At 36.9% G+C, this 24,935-nt stretch overlaps 1 protein-coding gene across 7 annotated transcripts in view; it reads right to left on the bottom strand.

The window, feature by feature from the left end:
• Nucleotides 1-24,935, bottom strand: part of FOXN2 (forkhead box N2) — a 59,303-nt gene that overhangs the window by 27,158 nt on the left and 7,210 nt on the right. For 3 of the 7 annotated variants that reach the window (XM_055540038.1, XM_055540036.1, XM_055540035.1), the window contains one exon: nucleotides 11,230-11,361. The exons of 3 other annotated variants lie outside the window; for them this stretch is intronic. The gene's annotated coding sequence lies outside the window, so the exon portion shown is untranslated. Of the gene's footprint in view, nucleotides 1-9,799; nucleotides 9,824-11,229; nucleotides 11,362-24,935 lie in introns of those variants that run through there. One more of the 7 variants, XM_055540041.1, reaches the window with a different exon arrangement.

Genomic DNA, 24,935 nt, shown 5'->3' with positions numbered 1-24,935 from the left:
TGTATTTTCAAGGGGAGGAAAAAAAACTTTCTAAGCTATCCTTTTTTATTTCTATTCTCTCAATGATTTTTTTTTTTACTTCTGAAACATACTTCAATTCAAAAATCTTACTACGGAAGAATAACTGACCAAAAGGGAAAGTGGCAGAACTAATGTGCCATTTAATTCATTTTCAATGGTTCATCAAGGTACCTCATTTCCGAATTCTGTGAAAAACCCTCTATTGTAATAATATTATATATTTATAATAATATACAATATTATATACATATAATAAACCCTCTAATAATATACTATTATTCTATTCAAACTTCTTATATTTATGTAAGTGAAATAAGAGAAGCAACTCCGGGATTTTATTTTATTTAAAACATAGCTGGCAGGTTTCTCTAATTATGAACACTGGTCAATGTTGGATATAAAACAATCTGGATTCTTGTAGCTATTAGATGTAGTCTCAGAATACCCAATTATCAGTAGCATCCATCAGCTAATATTTGGGGTGTAAGCCATTGTACTAAATACTACATATTGTATCTTAAATGACTATCAATTAAAATGCATAAACTTTATTTACACTATTACTTAGTTCTACATATGGTCCTTTTCCTCCCACTGTGAATCCCATGATAAGAGTCTTTTACTTTTGTACTCCTAATACATCGTAACAAAACATTGAGCATAAGGAGGCACTCAAATTATAACTTCAAACTGAAATGAACTTATAAGCAACAAATACCAAGTGCTGTGCTACCTACTTTTAAAAGTTACTTTATTTTCAAAACAAACCATTAATGCTAGGAAATATCCCCACTAGTTACAATAAGAAAGTTGAAAATCCCTGTTATGGAAGCCAAGTAAGTAAACTATCTAATGTTCTAAAGCTAATAAAAAGTGAAGCCAAAATTACAAACTACACTGAGTTCAAGATTCAAGCTTTTTTGTCCATTCGAGTACACTCAATTTCTTAAGGAACGTTCATTTTTAGCAACACTACTTAAAACAGATACTGTTGACAGTCTCATCAGAAACGAATTCAAATGGCTGCAAATATGTCATCCTCTGAATCACAAGTTTAGAATGAAATCCCATTACTTTAAGATGCAAGACAATACTATGGCAGCAAATGTGCCAAAGATTACAGAAAGCATTGCTTGCTTGGTTACTTTGCCTCAGTTGTGTTCAACTCTTTGCCAGCCAGGACTGCAGCCTGCCAAGCTCCTCTGTCCATGGGATTCTCCAGGTAAGAATACTGGAGTGGGTTGCCATTTCGTTCTCCAAGGGATCTTCCCCACCCAGGGAATGAACCTGTATTTCTTATGTCTCCTGCATTGGCAGGTCGGTTCTTTACCACTAGCACCACATATAGCCAAGCAAAGTTAAAAAATCAAGTTGAAAGACTGACATCCTCTTAGATGGGTTTCAGTTGTCGCTGTATTTTCAAGGAAAGAAAAGCTGTTTTTAAACTATCCTTGACGAGTACTTTAGAACACCAAGTCCACCAAAAAAAATAGGCAAATGATCTTTCCTTACAAATAAGTATATAAATAACAAAACGTATGTATTAGAAAATATTCAACTTCACTGATTATTAAAAAATACAAAACAAAAACATGACATTAAGTATGATAATATACTTAGCATAGTGTCTGATAAACACAAATAATTAGTAACATTATACAAGTTTTGTTGCCTAATGTCAATGGTTTCATGCTAATGCTCAGTTGTTCACTTTCTGTGAACTCGTGGACTGTAGTCCACCGGGCTCCTCTGTCCATGGGATTTTCAGGCAAGAATACTGGAGGGGGTTGCCACTTCCTTCTCCAGAGGATTTTTCCCGACCCAGGGATCAAACTTGTGTCTCCTGCATTGGCAAGTAGATTCTTTACTACTGAGCCACCTGGGAAGCCCTATCACCAATCAGTTAAAAAAATTTATAATACACAATTTTGGGCAAGGACTTGGGGCCATTTTGAAAAACAAGATGGCAATATGCACCAAGAATCATTAAAAATGTCATATTCTTTGATTCAATGCTTCCACTTATGATTCACTCCAGTGAAATAATCCTAAATCAGAAAATATTCTCTCCTTATCTTTTACACACACACAAACACATGCACGCACACAGATGTTTATCCAGGAATTATGAAAAAGAGGAAAACTATAAAGTTTATATATTTTATTACAGAGAAATAGCTAAGTAAATGAAAAAACATCTATTTAATATTTAGTAGTCATTAAAAATGAAAATTATGAAGTAAAAATGGAAGATTGTGAAGTAAACAAAAAAGCTTACTAAAAACTGGCAAACAAAAAGTAGGAAATATACATGAAGCTAACAGTGGTTTACACAGTGGAAGTGAGAAATAGATTTAAGGGCCTAGATCTGAGAGATAGAGTGCCGGATGAACTATGGAATGAGGTTCGTGACATTGTACAGGAGACAGGGATCAAGACCATCCCCATGGAAAAGAAATGCTAAAAAGCAAAATGGCTGTCTGGGGAGGCCTTACAAAGAGCTGTGAAAAGAAGAGAAGTGAAAAGCAAAGGAGAAAAGGAAAGATAAAAACATCTGAATGCAGAGTTCCAAAGAATAGCAAGAAGAGATAAGAAAGCCTTCTTCAGCAATCAATGCAAAGAAATAGAGGAAAACAACAGAATGGGAAAGACTAGGGATCTCTTCAAGAAAATCAGAGATACCAAAGGAACATTTCATGCAAAGATGGGCTCAACAAAGGACAGAAATGGTATGGACCTAACAGAAGCACAAGATATTAAGAAGAGATGGCAAGAATACACAGAAGAACTGTACAAAAAAGATCTTCACGACCCAGATAATCACAATGGTGTGATCACTGACCTAGAGCCAGACATCCTGGAATGTGAAGTCAAGTGGGCCTTAGAAAGCATCACTACGAACAAAGCTAGTGGAGGTGATGGAATTCCAGTTGAGCTATTCCAAATCCTGAAAGATGATGCTGTGAAAGTGCTGCATGCAATATGCCAGCAAATTTGGAAAACTCAGCAGTGGCCACAGGACTGGGAAAGGTCAGTTTTCATTCCAATCCCAAAGAAAGGCAATGCCAAAGAATGCTCAAACTACCGCGCAATTGCACTCATCTCACACGCTAGTAAAGTAATGCTCAAAATTCTCCAAGCCAGGCTTCAGCAATATGTGAACCGTGAACTTCCTGATGTTCAAGCTGGTTTTAGAAAAGGCAGAGGAACCAGAGATCAAATTGCAAACATCCACTGGATCATGGAAAAAGCAAGAGAGTTCCAGAAAAACACCTATTTCTGCTTTATTGACTATGCCAAAGCCTTTGACTGTGTGGATCACAATAAACTGTGGAAAATTCTGAAAGAGATGGGAATACCAGACCACCTGACCTGCCTCTTGAGAAATCTGTATGCAGGTCAGGAAGCAACAGTTAGAACTGGACATGGAACAACAGACTGGTTCCAAATAGGAAAAGGAGTACGTCAAGGCTGTATATTGTCACTCTGTTTATTTAACTTCTATGCAGAGTACATCATGAGAAACGCTGGACTGGAAGAAGCACAAGCTGGAATCAAGATTGCAGGGAGAAATCTCAATAACCTCAGATATGCAGATGACACCACCCTTATGGCAGAAAGTGAAGAGGAACTAAAAAGCCTCTTGATGAAAGTGAAAGTGGAGAGTGAAAAAGTTGGCTTAAAGCTCAACATTCAGAAAACGAAGATCATGGCATCCGGTCCCATCACTTCATGGGAAATAGATGGGGAAACAGTGGCAACAGTGTCAGACTTTATTTTTCTGGGCTCCAAAATCACTACAGATGGCGACTGCAGCCATGAAATTCAAAGACGCTTACTCCTTGGAAGGAAAGTTATGACCAACCTAGATAGCATATTCAAAAGCAGAGACATTACTTTGCCAACAAAGGTTCATCTAGTCAAGGCTGTGGTTTTTCCTGTGGTCATGTATGGATGTGAGAGTTGGACTGTGAAGAAGGCTGAGCGCTGAAGAATTGATGCTTTTGAACTGTGGTGTTGGAGAAGGCTCTTGAGAGTCCCTTGGACTGCAAGGAGATCCAACCAGTCCATTCTGAAGGAGATCAGCCCTGGGATTTCTTTGGAAGGAATGATGCCAAAGCTGAAACTCCAGTATTTTGGCCACCTCATGCGAAGAGTTGACTCATTGGAAAAGACTCTGATGCTGGGAGGGATTGGGGGCAGGAGGAGAAGGCGACGACAGAGGATGAGATGGCTGGATGGCATCACTGACTCGATGGACCTGAGTCTCAGTGAAGTCTGGGAGTTGGTGATGGACAGGGAGGCCTGGCGTGCTGCGATTCATGGGGTCACAAAGAGTCCGACACGACTGAGCGACTGATTTGATCTGATCTGAACAGTGGTTTATATAATAACTTGGTAATTTTTTTCTTTGTTATATTTTCCAGTGTTTAAAATGTTTATTACTTTTATAGTTTAAAATTAAAACAATATACTCCATGCAGAAAAGGTTGTATTAGATTATTTTTAGTTGTATTTCCATTTCACACAAAACAAAATCACAAAACAGTCAGTCTGATCAAAGGCCTCTAGTCAAAAAACAGAAGCTACCTCTCATATTCTTAGCACAGTTTACTTTTTTCTATAACACAAATTAGCTCACTGGTATGTGGGTAAAAGATTTTAGTACAATGTGAAAGTCACATAGGTTTGTACATGATTTTTCTCAGCCTATGTCTTTACACTACTAACTAATAAAAGCTAAACCTGAAATAAGCTAACATAGTGGAAAGCAGTAAGCTGCTGATAATACAGTACTGTACACAATTCTCATTCAACCCATTTTCCTCCTCTTGGCACAGCTTGGCCACATGCATTTTCTAGAAAATACTTAATGAAATCTCCTCTCCAGATCTTTATGCATTTTACTGCCTCCATAACCCTGTAGCGTCAATCTTTCCTTGCACACCCTTCAATCAGGCTATCTTAGTCTTTTTTTTTTTTAATCTCAGGTTGACTGTAATATTTCTTTACTTGTAATAGATTTAATGTATCTTTTAAAATATTCTAGCATTCTTATTAAGATTTACTTCTGTTAGTGTTCTGGTTACAAAGCTTTGCAAGTTTTGGGTGTGACCCATATCACATGCCCACCGTGTTTTCAGAAATATATAATATGTAACACTGTAACAAAAGGTCTATATATTCTACACCAAAATCAAGAAAACTTTTAGCTTTAAGTTTTTATGAAACTACTTCTTAAAATGAACTGAAAATATTCAGTAGCAGATAATAATATGCATGGAAGTTTGATTCATAAAGCAAAATAAGTACAGAAATAAAAGGAAATCTGGACTAGTGATGTAATACTTCCTTTTAGTAATCTTTTAAGAACAATACTTCAATCAACCAAATATAATTGTTACACATAACAAATGTCACTCAAAATAGGTAGTTAAGCCTAGAAAATGTGGAATTTGAAAAATATATCCTAGGCTTCCCCTGGTGGCTCAGGGAAAGAGTGGTTAACAGTCTGCATGCCAGTGCAGGAGACAGGGGTTTGATCCCTGACCTAGGAGGATCCCACATGTCTTAAGGAGCAACAAGCCGTGTGCCAAAACTACTGAGCCTGCGCTCTGGAGTCTTGGAGCTGCCAACTACTGAGCCCATGTGCTGCAGCTACTGAAGCCTGCATGCCCTACAGCCCATGCTCAGCAACAAGAGAAGCCTCTGCAATGAGAAGCCTGCCTGCACACCACAGGAGTAGTCCCTGCTTGCCAAAACTAGAGAAACCTTGTGTGCAGCAATGAAGACGCCACACAGCCAAAAAGAAAGAAAGAAAAATGTATCCTAATTTATTAGGTGTGGAACTAACATAACTCAAATAATGAATACATTCACTATAAACCGATTTCTAAAACCAAGACACTGCTACAAAAAAAAAAAAAAAAAAGGAAGTAAATGTACAAGACAATTTAGCAAAATACACATTTGTGACTCTAAATCTACACTTCAGGAAAGAACAGATTTTTCTCTCACAAGGACAATTTTTAAAGTGGAGAGTTCAAATAATCCTAGTATTATTTGAGCCCCTGCCTAGAGTTTCACTGTGTATCGGTCATGCAGTATCTTGAGAAGAGGGCTCAGTATTAAAATGCACATTTTTTTCAACTATGCAGCTCATGCATCTCTAAAGGTGTCTAACAAGGAACTGCATGTCTGCATATCGTGTTCAATGATACAGTGATACTCAACCTCAGGGCAAGAAAAATAAGATTTCATATTGAAATTCTTAGATCACATCTCAAAATGTTAGAGGAGAGCACTTTTGCTTAGGTTTGTATTATTAATAATACTTGTCTGAGAGGAAATGCTTGACAAAGAATAAATAAGGGAAACCGAGGCAGTGAATTTTCAGTGTTACAAGGTGCTGAATTAAAGGTATTAGAGATCACACTGAGAGCTTTTTTTTTTTGCCCGAAATAACTAAGAAACCTCCTAAACATACAGTGTTGTTTAAAAACCACATAGATTTTTATGACTTAATCTGTTCACATTTTAATTGATTGTATCAAAGACAAAGCAAATGAAAATTTTTTCCTTTATAATTAGAATCCTTGAATATTTATTACTTAGCCCTCTAAGTTTTTCACACATCTTACAAAATTGAGTTGTACTGAAGCTTGTTTTCCTGTTCACCAAATTCATTAACATGACTGCAGCAGTAATTCATTCGTTTTTTACAGATGACTTACATTCTACTTTATGCATATACCACAATTTATTACACTCTTTAGACATTTATTTATGTTTATGTTCGGGGCTACTACAAGTAGTATTGCTATGGACATCCTTGTTTATATCCCTTGGAACACAACTGTAAACAAGTTTTCTGAAATTCTTAAAGCACAATACATGTGAAGCAGCGGAGTTATTGGGTCAGAGTATTCTTTTCTTCAACTTTAACTGCTAATGACAGATTACTACCAGGAATGTACAAGTATACTGTTTGCTCCATGAACCCATCAAAAAAAATTTTTGCCAACCTGATGACTGTGAATTTGTATCTCCTTGTGGTATAATTTGCATCGCCCATATTATTAATGGAGTTGACTATCTCTTCACGTACAAAAGAAACCTAGAAGGCAAACGTGTATGTGTGTGTGTGTGTGTGTGTATATATATATATATAATTTTTGTGTGTGTGCCATTTCTATTAAGTGTGTGCCCCTTTCCATTAAGTGTCTACTAAAGCCATCTGTATTGTTTGCATACTAATTTTTATATGTAATGCAAATATCTTTCCCTATTTAGATGGCTTGTCTTTTTGTTGCCTATTAATGAAAAGGTTCTCAACTTTAATAGGGTGAATTAACCCTTTTCTTTAAATAGTTACTATAGTGTCTCTCATTTAAGAATTTCTTCTGTATACAAAATTCATAGAAGTTTTATCCCATACTGTCTTCTATATGTATTATAGCTTTTACCTTTCACATTTAAGTCTTCAGTTTCACCCCCAAAATGTATGGATGTATTTTTTAAAATTCAATTTCATCTTTTACATATGAATACACAATTGTTCCAGCATCATTTACTAAAAATTTTGTCCTTTCTGTTGGGAGAACCAATCCATCATTGGCTCTTAGCACTCTAACATTCTCACCAGGCATGCCAAGAATGAAAGACCTTTATGTGACCCATTTCTCAGGATTGTGTTTGCCACACGCAAAATTGAGGAATGATTTAACACTTTCTAGACAAAGGGCAGCAAGAGTTCCATTAACATTTCTTTTTTCATATGTAAGTTATTTAAAAGAATATATTTTAATTTCCATGGGATTTTTTTTCTTAGTGATTTCTAACTTTAATGATTTATAGCATACTAACCCTCTGAAATTTGTTGAAACTTGCTTGATGGTCCAGTAGGTGTTGATTTTCATGATGATTCAGCTGATGTTTCTACAGTGATTGCATGCAACATATATCCATTGGCTCAAGCTTGTTAACTACACTGTTTAAGTTTTCTATATTCCTGATTTTTTTTTTTGGGGGGGGGGTGGTTTGCTCTCTTTACCAATTAATGAGTTAGATATATTACAATCTCCCACTACACTGGTGAAATCTGTCAACTTTTCCTGGTGGTTCTATTAATATATTTTATTTGTGGTTTTGATTATTAGTTGCATAGAAATTTAAAACTTCTATATATTGATGGAGAAGTGAAACATATACTGTGGTGTATCAACTCTTTTATCTCTAGTAATTCTACTTGCCTTAAAAGTCTATTTCAAATGACATCCCAGTTTTCATTTCATTAATATTTGCCTGGAGAAGGCAATGGCACCCCACTCCAGTACTCTTGCCTGGAAAATCCCATGGATGGAGGAGCCTGGTAGGCTGTAGTCCATGGGGTCGCTAAGAGTCGGACATGACTGAGCGACTTCACTTTCACTTTTCACTTTCATGCATTTGGAGAAGGAAATGACAACCCACTCCAGTGTTCTTCCCTGGAGAATCCCAGGGATGAGGGAGCCTGGTGGGCTGCCATCTATAGGGTTGCACAGAGTTGGACACGACCGAAGTGACTTAGCAGCAGCAGCAGCAGCAATATTTGCCTGGTACATCTTTTTCCATCATTTTACCTACAACATGTTTTCCTTTCGTTTCTTTGTTGTTTAGTCACTAAGTCATGTCTGGCTCTTTGCAACCCCATGGACTGTAGCCCACCAGGCTCCTCTGTCCATGGGACTCTCCAGGCAAGAATACTGGAGTGGGTTGCCATTTCCTTCTTCATTGTTTCTTTATAGTCTGTACTAACTCCCATATAGCTAAACATTTTAAAATGTAAGGCACTGATATGGGATTTACTTGTATCATCTTATTATTGCATTCTGTTTCCTTCTCTCTTATCCCGCTTGCCTTCTTTGGGATTATTTTTTTCTGGTTCCACCTTTTCATCATCTACTAGTTTGGAAGTTATGTATTTCTATTACTTAAGTGTTACTTAAAATTTTCTACCACACATAATTATCAAAATCCAAAGTTACTTTTAATCTTCTCCTCAGTAATAAAAAGATCTTTTGAACACTAGCTCAAATCACCTCCTCCCAGTTTATAAAATAACTGGCATTTAATCAATAACTAAAATAACTGCTATTTTAGTTCTAGCTTTTTTTAACCCCATCAGTTCAGTTCAGTTCAGTCGCTCAGTCGTGTCCGACTCTTTGCAACCCCATGAATCACAGCACACCAGGCCTCCCTCTCCATCACCAACTCCCAGAGTTCACCCAGACTCACGTCCATCGAGTCAGTGATGCCATCCAGCCATCTCATCCTCTGTCGTCGCCTTCTCCTCCTGCCCCCAATCCCTCCCAGCATCAGAGTCTTTTCCGATGAGTCAACTCTTCGCATGAGGTGGCCAAAGTACTGGAGTTTCAGCTTTAGCATCATTCCTTCCAAAGAAATCCCAGGGCTGATCTCCTTCAGAATGTACTGGTTGGATCTCCTTGCAGTCCAAGGGACTCTCAAGAGTCTTCTCCAACACCACAGTTCAAAAGCATCAATTCTTCAGCGCTCAGCCTTCTTCACAGTCCAACTCTCACATCCATACATGACCACAGGAAAAACCATAGCCTTGACTAGACGAACCTTTGTTGGCAAAGTAATGTCTCTGCTTTTGAATATGCTATCTAGGTTGGTCATAACTTTCCTTCCAAGGAGTAAGCGTCTTTTAAGACACTATTATTATTGTTTATACAAGTTTTGAAAATTAAATTACACTTCTTTAACATACACTTACCACTGTCCTTTGATCATCATTCCTTCCTGAATCTCAGACTTTCAATGACCATTTTCCTTCTATTTTAAATGGTCTGCTAGGGAGGTGGGGGAGGGACAGCATGAGAGTTTGGAGTTAGCAGACACAAATGATTATATACAGAATGGATAAACAAGGTCCTATTGAATCACACAGGCAACTATATTCAATATCCTGTCATAAACCATAATGGAAAAGAATATGAAAAAGAATATACATATATGTACACCTGAATCCCTTTGCTAAAAAGCAGAAATTAACACTGAATCAATCATACTTCAATCTAAAAAAAAAAAGTGGTCTGCTAGTGAACTTTCAAATTTCTCTGAGCATGTCTTTACTTGGCCCTTGTTCTCAAAAGTTATTTTTTTTGCTAGCTATAGAATTCTGGGTTGAATTAGAGTAGTTCAATGGCAACCCACTCCAGTATTCTTGCCTGAAGAATCCATGAACAGAGGAGCCTGGCAGGCTACAATCCATGGGGTCGCAAAGAGTTGGAAATAACTGAGGGACTAACACTTTCACTTCAGTTTCAGAGAGGTCAGTTTCTAGATTTATTTTCACTGAGTTTATTATTTTCATGGTCTCTATTTCCATTATTGCTATCAAAAACTGAAAATCCTTTCAAAGCACTCCATGTTTTATCTTAAATATTTCCCCTTTACTAACCTCTTTTATAATTTTCATTTTCTTGTCTCTCTGTATTTCTTCAGGTTTATCTTTCATTATATCATTTTTTTCTCCAATGGGGTCTATTTGCTTTTATCTCTCCCTTGCATTCTAATTTCAGTTACTATATATTTCCATTTCTAGAACTTCTGATTCTTTTACAAAATGTTTGCTCTTTTCCTCATTGAACATATTAGATATACTTCTTTTACATTTTATATCTGATAACCCCAAGACATGATCTAACTGTAGGTCTGAATACAGATTCTCTTATATTGTGCCCTATTTCCTTAGATGGTTTGTAAACTTTTATTTTAAGCGTCTCATTTTTTCATTAAAACTTTACCAACAGGAATTCTTTCACGATTATGATTTGTGCTACTTCTGTCAGGCCCCTGGGAGTAGCAACAATCCAGGATCAGTTAAAATTCTTAGCTCGCAGTCTAATGTGACTTCAAGCTGCAAACAAGTGTCAGGGCTGGTTTGTGGTAACAAATTTTCAGTAGAGATTTATTTTTCCTGTTCACAGAAATATTCTAGAAAGATTGTTGGGAAAGAATTTCTAGACCACTCTTATACCTATGGTAAAGCGCTATTACCGGGGAAGACCTATATGTTTTTACTTTGGCTGGCTCTGGGTTTTGATTCATGATCCCTGAGCCCCTACAAGGCCATGAAAACAGAAGCTCACTTGATTTGGTAAATACCTTCAAGGCAACAGCCAGCTTCAGTATTCAGCTTACCTCACTGGGTTTCCAATTAATATTCGGTTTAAACAGTCTTTACTTTTGGGCCTGAGCACTGATGCATTTGATCCAGCATTTTAGGTTGTTTTCAGCAGAAAGGCTGCTCCAGGTACTTAGTTCGCCATGTCGCTGGAAACAGATGTTTACATTAGTTTCTGATGGCAATATCTCTGAAGTAAATTATCCCATATTTCAGAGCACTGGTTCTTAAGTTTCTTCTGCTTCCCTACATTTGAGAACTTTGACTTACTATCACTAAGAGTTGCTCGTAATGATAGTGATTGCCAGCTGGTAGTAGGTAGAAGACAGTTCCCTGGAGGTGAAAGGTAGTAATTAAAAGTCAGGTGTACATTTTTTGTTCAAGAGGGTGCTTCTTCTCATCCCTTTTAAAAATCATACTTTTTAAATATAGGAAAAATATTTTGACCCCTTAACTATGATTCACACTGGGGGCCCCGATCCTCGCTGGGGCCCCCACTGGCAGGTCTTGATTCAGTCTACCTTTGTGTCCTTTCCTCTAATGACTCTCATAGTTGAGGCAGATCTAGAAGCCTTAGGAGTCAAAGGGAAAATGTGGTTCCAAGTGGAAGGTGAGGTTTAAGCCCCACTTCAATGTTTGTATTGTTTCCATGGCAGCAGGTCACAGAACACCAAAGCGAACAGGGGCCAAGAGATATACTCCAACCCTTTCATTTTACTGTGGAAGAAATAGCCTCAGAGCCAGTGATTTTGCCAAAACCATTTCCTGTGAGGCAGTGCATCCAGGACAACACCTGAGTTTTCCAAAGCCCACTCTCTCCATCCCAACCCTGCTCCACTTTCCTCTCACCTCATCATCCAAGTGCCAGGCTGTCTGGCACATAGCAAAAACACTCAAAGTGTTCAGAAATGCTTGGTGGCTTGCAAGAAAAATCTTAGCCTTCCCAACTCCACTAATGTTTGTCTATCTCCTAGTTGCATATATGAAGGGCTTCTCCCGTGGCTCAGCGGTAAAGAATCTGCCTGCAATGCAGGAGCCGCAGAAGATGCAGGTTCGATCCCTGGGTTGGGAGACTCCCTGGAGGAGGGCATGACGACCCACTCCAGTATTTTTGCCTGGAGAATCCCATGGACAGAGGAGCCTGGTGGGCTATAGTCCATAGGGTCACAAAGAGTCGGACACAACTGAAGCAACTTAACACATACATGATTCAGGCTATTGTAAACAAAGATTTGGCAAAGAATAATACTCACAGGGATTGTTCAAGTATATAGGACTATTTGCCACTTTCTCAGTATTTCTCAATTAGTTATGTGCCATGGATAAACTCTCGGGGACACAAGTTTTAAAAATTTTCATTTTGTGCTTTCATTTCAGAAGCAATATAAAGGAAAAAAATCAAAGACTTAAAAATAAACTTACTTCAGATACTAAAGTCAGTGATTCTAAAAATGGAATCTATAATTATTTTCTTTAAAAGAGATCCATGTATTATTCCAGTTACAAACACTGCTTTACACTGAAAGGTCTCACATTTGCTATGCTTGAGTTACTGGACTAATCTTAGTTCTATATCTTAGTTCTCAGTTGTACTGTAGTCACTGCACCTGATTATACAGGTATATGATCCCTTATCTAATATCCTTGAGGGCAGATATATTTCAGAATTTATAGAGTATTTTGGATTTTAGAAAGAGACTATGATGTAAATGTGATATGTTATACGACGTGTCATTGAGGTCTGAGACAGGACCCCGTAAGAAAGATGTTAGTATTTCTGAAGAAAAATGTATATTCACACTAAGAAGGGAGTAAATAAAGGCCATCAATAGTCTTCTATCAGTTCATATTATGTTTTACCACTCAATGGGTTAAAAGAAAATTTGGCTTTCAGAGCATTCTATTAAAAACATGGAAATACAATTATAGAAACATTATCTGCTATAGACTGGAAAGCCAGCTAAGTTTCATTAGAATTTCATACAGATTTGATAAGGGCAAAGAGTCCACATTAAGGTACGTGAATTTAGTGCATAAACTTTGAAAGTTTCTTCCCAACTACTTAGGAGACCCTTTTTGTCTACTTATAATTTAACAGTTGAGGATACAGAATAAATAATCTCCTGTTAAGCAGGAAATATACTATAATATGAACTTTAAAATGCCAAAAATACCTAAATGCATATAGGAATTTTAAATATATTCCAAAGATAACATATTAGCTATACTGGATTATGAGTATAATGTCTTTACATAAAGTAATGTGATAAAAGAGAAAAAGAGAAGTATAAAAGTTATACTATTCAGAATGATCTCTCCTGGTCCTTCAAGAAGAAACCTTTTATTCCTACTACACTTCATGGGTCTGTTGTCACAGTTGTTAGTTATATGGTAAAATAGTGTACAACTATACAACGAAAGGCTTCTTCCTTGAGAAAGAAATAAATGTATGTAATACTAGAAAATACTGAATAGAAATGTGAGGAGGCAGTACATTTGAAGTTAAAATTGTGAAAGATAAGACAATTTCATGTTATAAAGTCATAAAATAGAAATCATTATTATTAATATTAGAATCTGGTGGCAGTGAAGCAGAGGGTTTAAGAGGAAGCATGAGTTGTGAAGAGATACTCCTGGGTTCAAATTCCAGCTCTGCTACTCAACAGACTAGAAGACCTATCAATGTAGAATTCTAACAGTACCTACTTTCATAAGATTGTCAGTACAAACTAAATGAGAATATAAAGGACTTAGAACAGAGGTAGAGAGTAAGGACACAATGAATACTAGCTGGTAATTAATACTGGATGCTTTACCATCTAAGCCACCAGGGAAGTCTAATTATTATTACTATGATTAATTTTTAAACTATTATTAGCTTTCTTTCTAAAGCAGTATATATATATATATATATATAAATGTTGTATCTCTCAAATTAAAAAAAAAGAGAATAAGATTCATAACAATATTTTATGTTTTAAAGTTTAGAAATTTTAAAAAAGTTCTAGCATTAAGGATGGGCCTCCTTTTAAACTAATGACACCCTCTGGTATGGCACAAATTAGGACTTCTCAGAAGAGTGCTGCAATAACAGTTTCATCATGTTCTTTATGATGTGACTTTCACTTCCTTTTACTGTTTCCATGAACTTTATGTTATGTCAATCTTTTACCAATCGTGCCACATGACAGAATCTTTCTTCAAATCTTTCTAGTTTAATAATCTAAAAGAATTTAAACCATATATAAACTTTCAGAACTTTTTAAAGTTGATTGCTATTAATAGCCCCTGAAGAGTTTACGTTCCTTTATTAACAACTCTGCCTAATGCTAACATTCTAATACACAATAATTTATATATAAAAACAAACAAACCAAGTACACTACCTATGAAATAAAGTATGCTAAGCTTTCACTAGTAACGACATTCTCAATAATAAAAGATGCAGTGGCAATATAATGCTATAATCAAACAGGACAAGAATATACATACATACATGTTATTGTTTAGTCGGAAAGTCATGTCCAACTCTTGCGGTCCAGTGGACCATAGCCCATCAGGCTCCTCTGTCCATGGGATTTCCCAGGCAAGAATACTGGAGTGGATTGCCATTTCCTTCTTCAGGTATCTTCCTGACCCAGGGATCAAACCTGTGTCTTCGGTATTGGCAGGTAGATTCTTTATTACTGAGCCACCAGGGAAGCCCCATCTACATACATAGTTTTATTTATATCCAACTAGTTCAGAATCTACTATCCTGAATCTACAGAATTCTCACCAAGTTAAAATACACAAAATAATTTCTTTCAAGATATTACTATATTGTAAGTTTCTGGATAATATCTATAGTACCTTAAAAATATGGACTCATGTATATAAAATTAAACAACCCCCAAAATCAGGCTCTCAGTCCAGCAATTCCCATGAACATAAAAGCTTTTTCGTGTATACCTTAGTAAAATAAATCCATGGCAAATAAGGAATTAATTGCAATTAATTCAGTTCTATAAATGTGTTTAATAATTTTTAAAAGTCCTTTTCAAATTATTCTAGAGTTTCATGTTACTTTTTTCAATTTTAATTAAGTTTTTATCTTACCTATATCATAGTTCTTAGAACCCTATATCTTTAAGTTGTTTGTGAGGCAATTTTTTAATTGTAAATTTATATTTAACTCATTATATCATATAATAATTTTTAGGAAATGAAGAGTAGCATTGAAAAAAGATATCAAAAAACAGCTAATTTTTGATGTGCGTTTGTGTTAGTTGCTCAGCCATGTCTGACTCTTTGTGACCCCCATGTACTATGCCAGGCTCCTCTGTCCATGGAATTCTCCAGACAAGATTATTGAAGTAGGTGGTCATTCCCTTCTCCAGGGGCTCTTCCTGACCCAGGCATTGAACCTGGGTCTCCTGCATTGCAGGCAGATTCTTTACCATTTGAACCACCAGGAAGCAAATTTATTACAATTTATTTTTTTCTTATACCCCTGAACATCATTGAATATTTCTTCCCTCATTATACAGAAAGGATAAATGAGAAAAATCATTTTGCTGTTTCTAAAAAACTTTTACTACACTGGAGTGAAAAGGAACCACGCCATCTGTTATGTTCTACTAGAACTGGAAAGAAGTTGAAACCCTCTTGAGCAATCATACCGAGAGGCCCTGAAGAAGGCTTCCAGTCAGTCCCATGCTTAAAGCAAGGGATGGATAATCTCAAGCTATATGGTGGCATCTGAACTACAAACAAAGCTGTTTCTCACCATTTTCACCCTACTAGTCTAGCTTCCTATTTAAAATCAGTCTCACTACAAACACTTTAAACACCCAAATTCCTAAAACTTGTGACAAATGAGTATGATATTTGGTTATATTTAATTTTATACACGTACAATCTCTAATTATGTCTTTTTACATGCTCTTAAGACATTTGGAAACATGTCTATTGACTTGTCATTTTACCTCTCACCAAGAACTTATTGTTATCAGTAAATTAAACAATCTTAGAAGTGTCAAAAGAGCAACCAGAGAGTAGGCCCCTTTTCAGACTTGTGGCTTTTCCATCCAATCACCTTAAGGTAACCAATATAAAACATCATCTGACAGGCTACGGCAACCCTAGCAAGGGGAAACAAGCTGTCATTCACTTAGCTCAGATGACTAAACAATGCTTTCCACAGAAAACATCTACCACAGAGTTAAGGCATAACACAGAAATCCAAGATGTTTATGAATTTTATCAGAATTGCCTGGCAGTTACTTCAGTTATTTACTGTGATTTAAGCTTGGTCTCTGATTAAGATATGCCATATAATAAAAGGAATTTCCATATAATTTCCCCTCCTTTCCTCATCTTCATTTCCTTAGGAAAAAACCATTTTTATTAATTAACTATAAAATGTACCACTACTCAAGACTGGAAGCCATAGTACTACATTTACTAGATTGACTCAGCAATACAATAAGCTTACAACAAGCTCACCATTAAATATTTTAGCAGTTTACAGATACTATTTTCAAAATCTCAAGTTCATCATTTTTAAATCACGAAAACAATTTTCTGCTAATTTACCACACTGGTAGTAATAATACTGTAACACTTATTGAGTATATACTATTTGCAAGGCATTGTGTAACAAATACAATGCTAAAAACTTTAATATTCTACTAGCTCACATTATCTGATAACTTTGGTAACTCTTAGGTAAGAAAAAAAATAAGCCATATTGAAGGAACTCACAACCTTTTCCTACAATACATTCTTTGTTTTAAGGTTCTCTGTTATAAATATGGACAGGGAGGCCTGGCGTGCTGCGATTCATGGGGTCACAAAGAGTCGGATACGACTGAGCGACTGAACTGAACTGATCCTGTAAAATCCAATATTGAGAGCAGAGGATAGGTTCAAATCCCTAAAGTATGACTGCAAAAAGACGCATGTTTGATTATAATGCTACATGATGTCACATATCCAGGACAACTGAAGCATTTCGGTCTCTGAGGGATAAAACTGCCTCTTGGTCATAGATTTAGGTGACACAGCATGTGATCCATTGTCTCTAAACAAAAAATGTGTGCAGCTGCATTTTCCAGTCAAGAAAGGGAAAGGGAGGGGAGGACACAGAATACAAAAGGGTCAAACATTTGTCTCATTGGGAAACTTTTTCAAATAGGGATTAAAAAAAAAGAAAATTGAATGAGGGAAAAACCTTTGGCCAACTCATGCTAAATGGCAGAAAACACTAAAATCGGGGAGGGGAGGGGGAACTGTTGTGGTAATCTTCCACCGAATCCACTTATCTCCTAAATCAACTTGCCCAGATACACTGTGTAAACCGTGGTTCAAATGCCACTTCTATCTGAAAAATTCTGTGCTATCTGCACACAGTATAGTTTCCATACACACTGTTGCAGCACTTGTCTTTAAAACATTAAATTAAAAAAAGGGTCTCAGTTGTTCATTTCTTTCTTGGAGGTGTTAAAATGAAGCAATAGCTTTATAAGTTTAAAAAAAAAAAAAAAAGAAAGAAAGAAAGGTGTTAGCTTCTAACCAGTAAATAAACCTGATATTCTCTGTATAAAGACCAAATTACCCTTTTTTTTAAAAATGAACCCTAGCATATAACCCGCCTTTCACAGAGAAACACTGGTTTCAAAAAATAGTTCCACAATTGATCTAAGTTGAGTGAAAGTTTTCTCTGTTGAGAAAAATAGGTATTTCTAACCCTTGGACTGTAAGGAGATCCAACCAGTCCATTCTAAAGGAGATCAGTCCTGGGTGTTCTTTGGAAGGACTGATGCTAAAGCTGAAACTCCAATACTTTGGCCACCTCATGCGAAGAGTTGACTCATTGGAAAAGACTCTGATGCTGGGAGGGATTGGGGGCAGGAGGAAAAGGGGATGACAGAGGATGAGATGGCTGGATGGCACCACTGACTCGATGGATGTGAGTTTGAGTGAACTCTGGGAGTTGGTGATGGACAGGGAGGCCTGGCATGCTGCAATTCACAGGGTCGCAAAAAGTCAGACACGACTGAGCGACTGAACTGAACTGAACTGAATAAATGCTTTTAAAGGCTTCCCTGGTGGCTCAGATGGTAAAGAATCTGCCTGCAATGCAGGAGGCCCGGGTTTGATCCCTCAGTTGGGAAAATCCCCTGGAGAAGGGAAGGCTACTCACCTGGAGAATTCCATGGAATTCTCAGTTGGAGCCTGGTGGGACTGTGAGTCCCAGTCCATGGGTTGAAAAGAATCAGATAAGGTGATGACAAAATAATTTGTAACTTCTATTAGTATCTAAAACACAGCACGAGTTTATCTTACATGTTATGAAACATGATAGAAAAAAAAGCACTACTAGCTTTTGGTGTAAATCTAGCTTAGAAGACCCATCTTCTCAACCTTTGAGATGACGATCAATGTCACGTCTGAAGAAAAGTGCATTAGAAGCTGAAAAAAACAGTACAGAAAAGTAAATAAAACACAAATGGAAGGAAATACCTTTACCATGTAGAATGAGAAGTAATATCACCATATTGTAACCAGGAAGCCAACAGGCACTTCAGTTTTTCGATAGCACTATAACTGTACTTGAAAAGCTATTTTGAAAGGAACAAAGTTTCAGAAACCTGAAAAATCAACAGATCAAACATCCTAAAGTAAAAAGATAAATTTGGTTGGCATGGGAATACAAACAGGTGGTATTCTTTGTCACCAAAATTTATTTATGGGTAATATGGCTTTCAGTGCTTTGAATATAAGCCATAATTAGTCAGCTATGCAGTAAGTATACAGTTAAGTTAAATTGTTCCACTGAAAATAAGCATCTTTTAAAAGCACATTCATGATCAAAATAAATTTAATAAAGGCAAACAGTGATATCTTACATTACTAATGCCCCCAAAACAAATTTGGAAAGCAAAATTAGAACTTAAGACTGTATATGGCTGATTTAATATACTGATTTTTTACGTAATTCTAAAAACAATACAGGGGCTCCCCTGGCGGTTTAGTGGTAAAGAATTTGCCTACCAGTGCAGGAGACATAGGTTCAATCCCTGATCCAGGAAGATCCCACGCACACAACTAAGCTCGTGTACCACAACTACCTTAGCCTGCCCTGGAGTGCTGAGAGCCTCAACCACTGAGCCCACATGCAGTAACTGCTGACGCTCGGGCTCCCCAGAGCCTGTGCTCCACAAGAGACGCCACTGCAGTAAGAAGCCTGCGCACCACATCTAGAGAGCAGCCCCCGTTTGCCACAACTAAAGAAAAGTCCATGTAGCGTCGAAGACCCAGCAGTTAAAAATAAATAGGTAAATAAAAACAGACACCCCCACAAAAGTAATAGTAAGTTAACATAAAATTAAGTCCTCTTTAAAATAGGACTAAACTAACCTTATATGAACACTTACTAAAGTCAGATATATTTATGTTAAATTATTAAAGACATATGTTACTAAATAGAATATCTTTCTCCTGCAATATCTGGATTGTTTACCCTCCCTACCACTATTCAGTCAAAACCCTAATATTTATGGCCTCATTTAATGACAATTCCTCCATGTAATTCCCACCTGAACTTCTCTTAGGGATTTCCAGTCTGTCTTACAATGTTCTAAATGTGTTTATACGTCCTCTTTTTACAGTAGTTATTTGTGTCAATAGCACAAAAGAAATAATCAACATGAAATCCCTTTATAAACACTAAAGTTCTATATTATAAAATAAATAAAAAACTAATAAAACCCAGAAGAGACTAGGAACTAATGGGCTCAACATACCTAAGAATACTTCAAGCAAGTACAACTTGGTTCTAACTTGCTGCCACTAGACAAGAAACACAAAGCTAAAATTATATTGAAATTATACTGCAATGATAATATTATGTTAGATACTATGTTCTACTATGCTCTGTGATCTTTTCACTTCCTAAATTTCACTTCTCTACTTAAGAAATTTTATCACAAAAGAAAACTTTAAGACATCAATTATTTTAATTCCATGTGAACAATATGCTATTTTGAAGCTGCAATTAAAGGAAGCTTACTATTAATCCATTTGTATAAAGAACTACCAAAGGAAAAGTCTGACAAAATAGGGAAAATGAATTACTAAAGGTACTGACACAGCATTAATAAACCCCCATTATGACTATAAAACCCACCTCACTCAATCCCATTCCTTGGGGAAAGTTCTTACTCTGTGTTTCCACAGCACTAGAATCTATGTCTAGAAGCGCATGTCTCATACTGCAATTATTTACCTACATGCATCTGATTCTTAGTATTTAACCCAATTTTTGCTCCATAATTTAAGAATGGTTCTAGGTGTATCACTGTATGGTAACCTAAATGTAGGTTAGCTTTTAAATATTGGAAAAAGCTAAAGCATTAAAAGTCAAAGCACAAACACTTGTACATGTGCAACAGAAAGGCAAGCCCATGACCCTTTCACAATTTCCCAAAGGATCTTTAATAGATTCTTAAAGGTTCTCTTAATTATAAAGAAATAATCAGGGCAAAACAACAGGTTCAGAATTTTGTGACATGTACCTACAATCAGTGGACAGTATTAAGTGGCAATAATTTCAGAAGAAATGAAAGTTTTTTTGTTAAGATTCAAGGGGAAAAAAGACATGTGCACTCCCCAAATTAAATTAGGAAAAGAATTTTGAGAAGATGGTAACTTTGGTGGTAACAAATTTTGATTCCTTGAAAATCTTCACATAAAAACAGAGTGAGCAACTAGAGAGCAAACACCGAACCCACAGGTAATACAGATATCTACAAAACTATGTTTAACAAAGTCTCCCCACCAACCCCAAAATACAAAGGGCCTAAACAAATCACCAACAGTCCACAGTCTTACTTTCTATCAGTGTCTAGGTGAGAGAAGACAGAGGGAAGCAAGGAGGGACTTGAGACCAAAACAACAAAATAGCCAGTATTTGCTGGAAACTACTGACAGGCAGTTTGTACTGAACGAAAGCTTAAACTATTTCAAAAGTAGGTAAATGCAAGGAGACCACAGTAAGGCTACAGTTCCTATAAGCATGGAACAATCTAGTCCCTTTGAGCATTCAAAACTTGACATTTGGGGCTCTCTTCTAAGACAAACTCTAAGCTTAAGAGGAAGTACTAGGAATGGCAAAAAAATTAAGCAGGATAGGGAAAAAAAAAAGAGATAAAAGAGAGTCCAGACAGAATACCAGAGTAGAACAGAGCCGGGAAATCTCAGAAAGCCATTCACCATTTTTAAAATCATGAACAGCAACAAAAAAAAACAGGACTGTGAAGTTAAAAGAGCTATTAGAACCAAGCCTCCTCCCAGAAGTTCAAGAACACTAGTTTCATGTAAAGAAATGCTGAAAAGCGTTGAGGAAGAATATCACACAAAGTTACAATAAGAGAAACAGAAAAATAGTTAAATTCAGAAGCAGGGGGAAACAGGGACCATGGGTAAAAGTTTCCATCACACAAGATGAATACGTTCAATACTAGAGATGTGCTGTACAACAGAGTTCCTACAGTTAATAATACTGTATTGTACACTTAAAATTTTAAGAGAGTAGATCTCATGTTAAATTTCTTACTACAGTATAAATACAAAAATGAGCTTGAAAAATTACATAAGACATGAAAAAAAACATATATCAGAATTAGAAAAGCTCAGAAATAAAACAGAGCTCAAGAATCTGAAATAAAAGAAGGGAAAAAAAACCTGTTTCAGAAATGAAGTAAAGAAATACAAGAAAAAATAAACATACAAAGCCTTAAGAGAAACAAAGGATGAAAAGGAAGAAAAGTTAATCAGAAAGAAATAAAGAGGAAGCAGGCTACCCATACTGTATAAGAATACATAGTTGGGAAACTTAAGTGATTTTCAGAAAAGCTAGAATACTGGTTACTCTTTAAAGAAAGGGAGTTATGCTTTGGAATAGGCATGTAAAAGGGCATCTAAAGTGGCTGGCAAAATTCTATTCCTTAATATGAAAGATGGTTACATGAGGGTTGGCCTTAGAATAATTCACTAAGCTACACATTTCTTTGGTGGTTTTTAGCATCTACATTTTAACAGTAAAAAGCATTAAAAATTTTAGAAAATAAAAAACTATCAGTTCAGTTGCTCAGTCGTGTCTCTTTGCGACCCCATGGACCACAGCATGCCAGGCTTCCCTGTCAATCACCATCTCCCAGAGCTTGCTTAAACTCATGTCCATCAAGTCAGTGATGCCATTCAACCATCTCATCCTCTGTCATCCCCTTCTCCTCCCGCCTTCGATCTTTCCCAGCATCAGGGTCTTTTCCAATGAGTCAGTTCTTCGCGTCAGGTGGCCAAAGTACTGGAGTTTCAGCTTCAGCATCAGTCTTTCTAATGAACATTTAGGACTGATTTCATTTAGGATGGACTGGTTGGATCTCCTTGGTGTCCAAGGGACTCTCAAGAGTCTTCTCCAACACCACAGTTCAAAAGCATCAATTCTTCGGTGCTCAGCTTTCTTTATGGTCCAACTCTCACATCCATACATGACTACTGGAAAAACCATAGCTTTGACTAGACGGACCTTTGTCAGCAAAGTGATGTCTCTGCTTTTTTTAACATGCTGTCTAGGTTGGTCATAGCTTTTCTTCCAAGGAGCAAGCATCTTTTAATTTCATGGCTGAAATGCAGTCGCCATCTGCAGTGATTTTAGAGCCCAAGAAAATAAAGTCTGTCACTGTTTCCACTGTTTCCCCATCTATGTGCCATGAAGTGATGGGACCAGATGCCATGATCCAATGCCATGCATTGGAGAAGGAAATGGCAACCCACTCCAGTGTTCTTGCCTGGAGAATCCCAGGGACGGGGGAGCCTGGTGGGCTACCGTCCATGGGGTCTCACAGATTCGGACACAACTGAAGCGACTTAGCAGCAGCAGCCATAATCTTTGTTTTTATATTACTACTTCTAGCTATCAGTACAAAACATAGTAACAAAAACATCTTGGAATAACCTTCAAAATGACTTAATAAAATTACAGGACAAACCAAGAGACAGGCTTCCCAGTGTTTCATCCTGATGTTTGGCAACCAGGACAATGAATTAAAAAGTCCACCATCTTATTATACAGAACTGATGTGATCTGTTTTTTACATGTAATGCATGCTCTAAAAGTATTTGACATTTACTCATTCTTAGGATAAACTGCAATACTTAAAACATGCAAAACATTTTCTCCATTGAGAGATACTCTAAAACTGCCAAGAAAACTCACCTTTGAGAAAAACAAACACAGTAATTTAAAAAATAAACATAATTAAATTCAACAAGCATTCACTCAGCATATGCTATGTGCGCATGTGTGCTAAGTCACTTCAGTCACGTCTGAATCTTTGTGACCCTATGTACTGTAGCCTGCCCAGCTCCTCTGACCATGGGATTCTCCAGGCAAGAATCCTGGAGTGGGTTGCCATGACCTCTTCCAGGGGATCTTCCCCACCCAGGGATGGAACTAGTGTCTCCTGCATTGGCAGGCAGGTTCTTTACCGCGAGTGCCACCTGGGATGCCCATGTTATGTATGAGGTGTTTACAATTCAGTTGAAGAAATAAGTAACACAGATAAGAGAAAGCTATATACAGTAAGTGCTTTGAGAAAGGTACAAAGTACTATGGAAGAAAAGGACATCCCGCCTGCTTAGTATTTTAACCAGATGCCTCTCATACTCCTCCAGTTCATCTTCCCCAATACTGGCAGAATGATCTTTCAAAGACCCCAAATCCTCTTTTTAAAAGAGGATTTTTCCCCCCTTTTTAAAAGGGATTTCACAAAATAACAGTACACAGCAGACAATTCAAAAGCCTTACAAGAACCAGGCAGGCAACAAACAGTAAAGCTGGTCTTCTGTAAGAAAGATGGAGACTGCCAAAAGACGGCAGCTACTTATAAGTTTCAGCCAATCAAAACTATGAAACCAATGCTGCCACAATCTTCATTTTTTCCAAGGGGCAAAAGAACTCTAGATTTTTGTGTGAAATGCACCGACATTTAAATATTGGCAAATGGAGGGGGAAAGTTTTTTTTTTTTAATATTTCAAGCCCAACAGAACACAGCTGGAGGTAAAGGTTGCAAACTTTGGCTTACAGAAATGATACTAACATTCCAATAAAGGGCCCCTACTGTCCTCAAAACTGAATTACGGTTGTCTTCAAATTCAAAGGAAACAATGAGCAATTTTCTCATAACGTTTTCTTCAAACCTTAGCACCTGCTACCATTAGTCTGCTGGCAATAGCAAAAATGCAAGAAAAAATAGAAAAGGAATATTTGATAGTCACCTCAAAACTGCTTCACCTTTTTTTGGTTGTGATCAACAGTTGTGCTCACACCATTTTATACTATATACCTGTTACATAGTCAAATTTTCTGTTCCTAAAATTGTTTCTAGATTATATGATAGAATCAAATATATTAATATACCTGTTCTTTAGCAAAAGAATGCCATGAGACTTCAGAAAAACCACGGGCCTAATAAAATCTAAAATCTTTAGCATCAGATCAGATCAGATCAGTCACTCAGTTGGTGGCTGACAATTCCATACAAAATCTGGCTTCTGTTTGCACCTATTTCACACCACCCAAGCTTCCTGAATACCCAGTGTTCTTTTTATTCCTTTATGTCTTAAGATGTATTTCAGGCTCTCCACCCTAAGTTCTCTCTCTAGCAGCCTTCCTTG

The sequence above is a fragment of the Bubalus kerabau genome, chromosome 11, assembly GCF_029407905.1.
Source record: "Bubalus kerabau isolate K-KA32 ecotype Philippines breed swamp buffalo chromosome 11, PCC_UOA_SB_1v2, whole genome shotgun sequence".
NCBI lineage: Eukaryota > Metazoa > Chordata > Mammalia > Artiodactyla > Bovidae > Bubalus > Bubalus kerabau.
The sequence above is the reverse complement of the archived record's forward strand: the minus strand, read 5'-3'. Positions and strand labels throughout refer to the sequence as shown.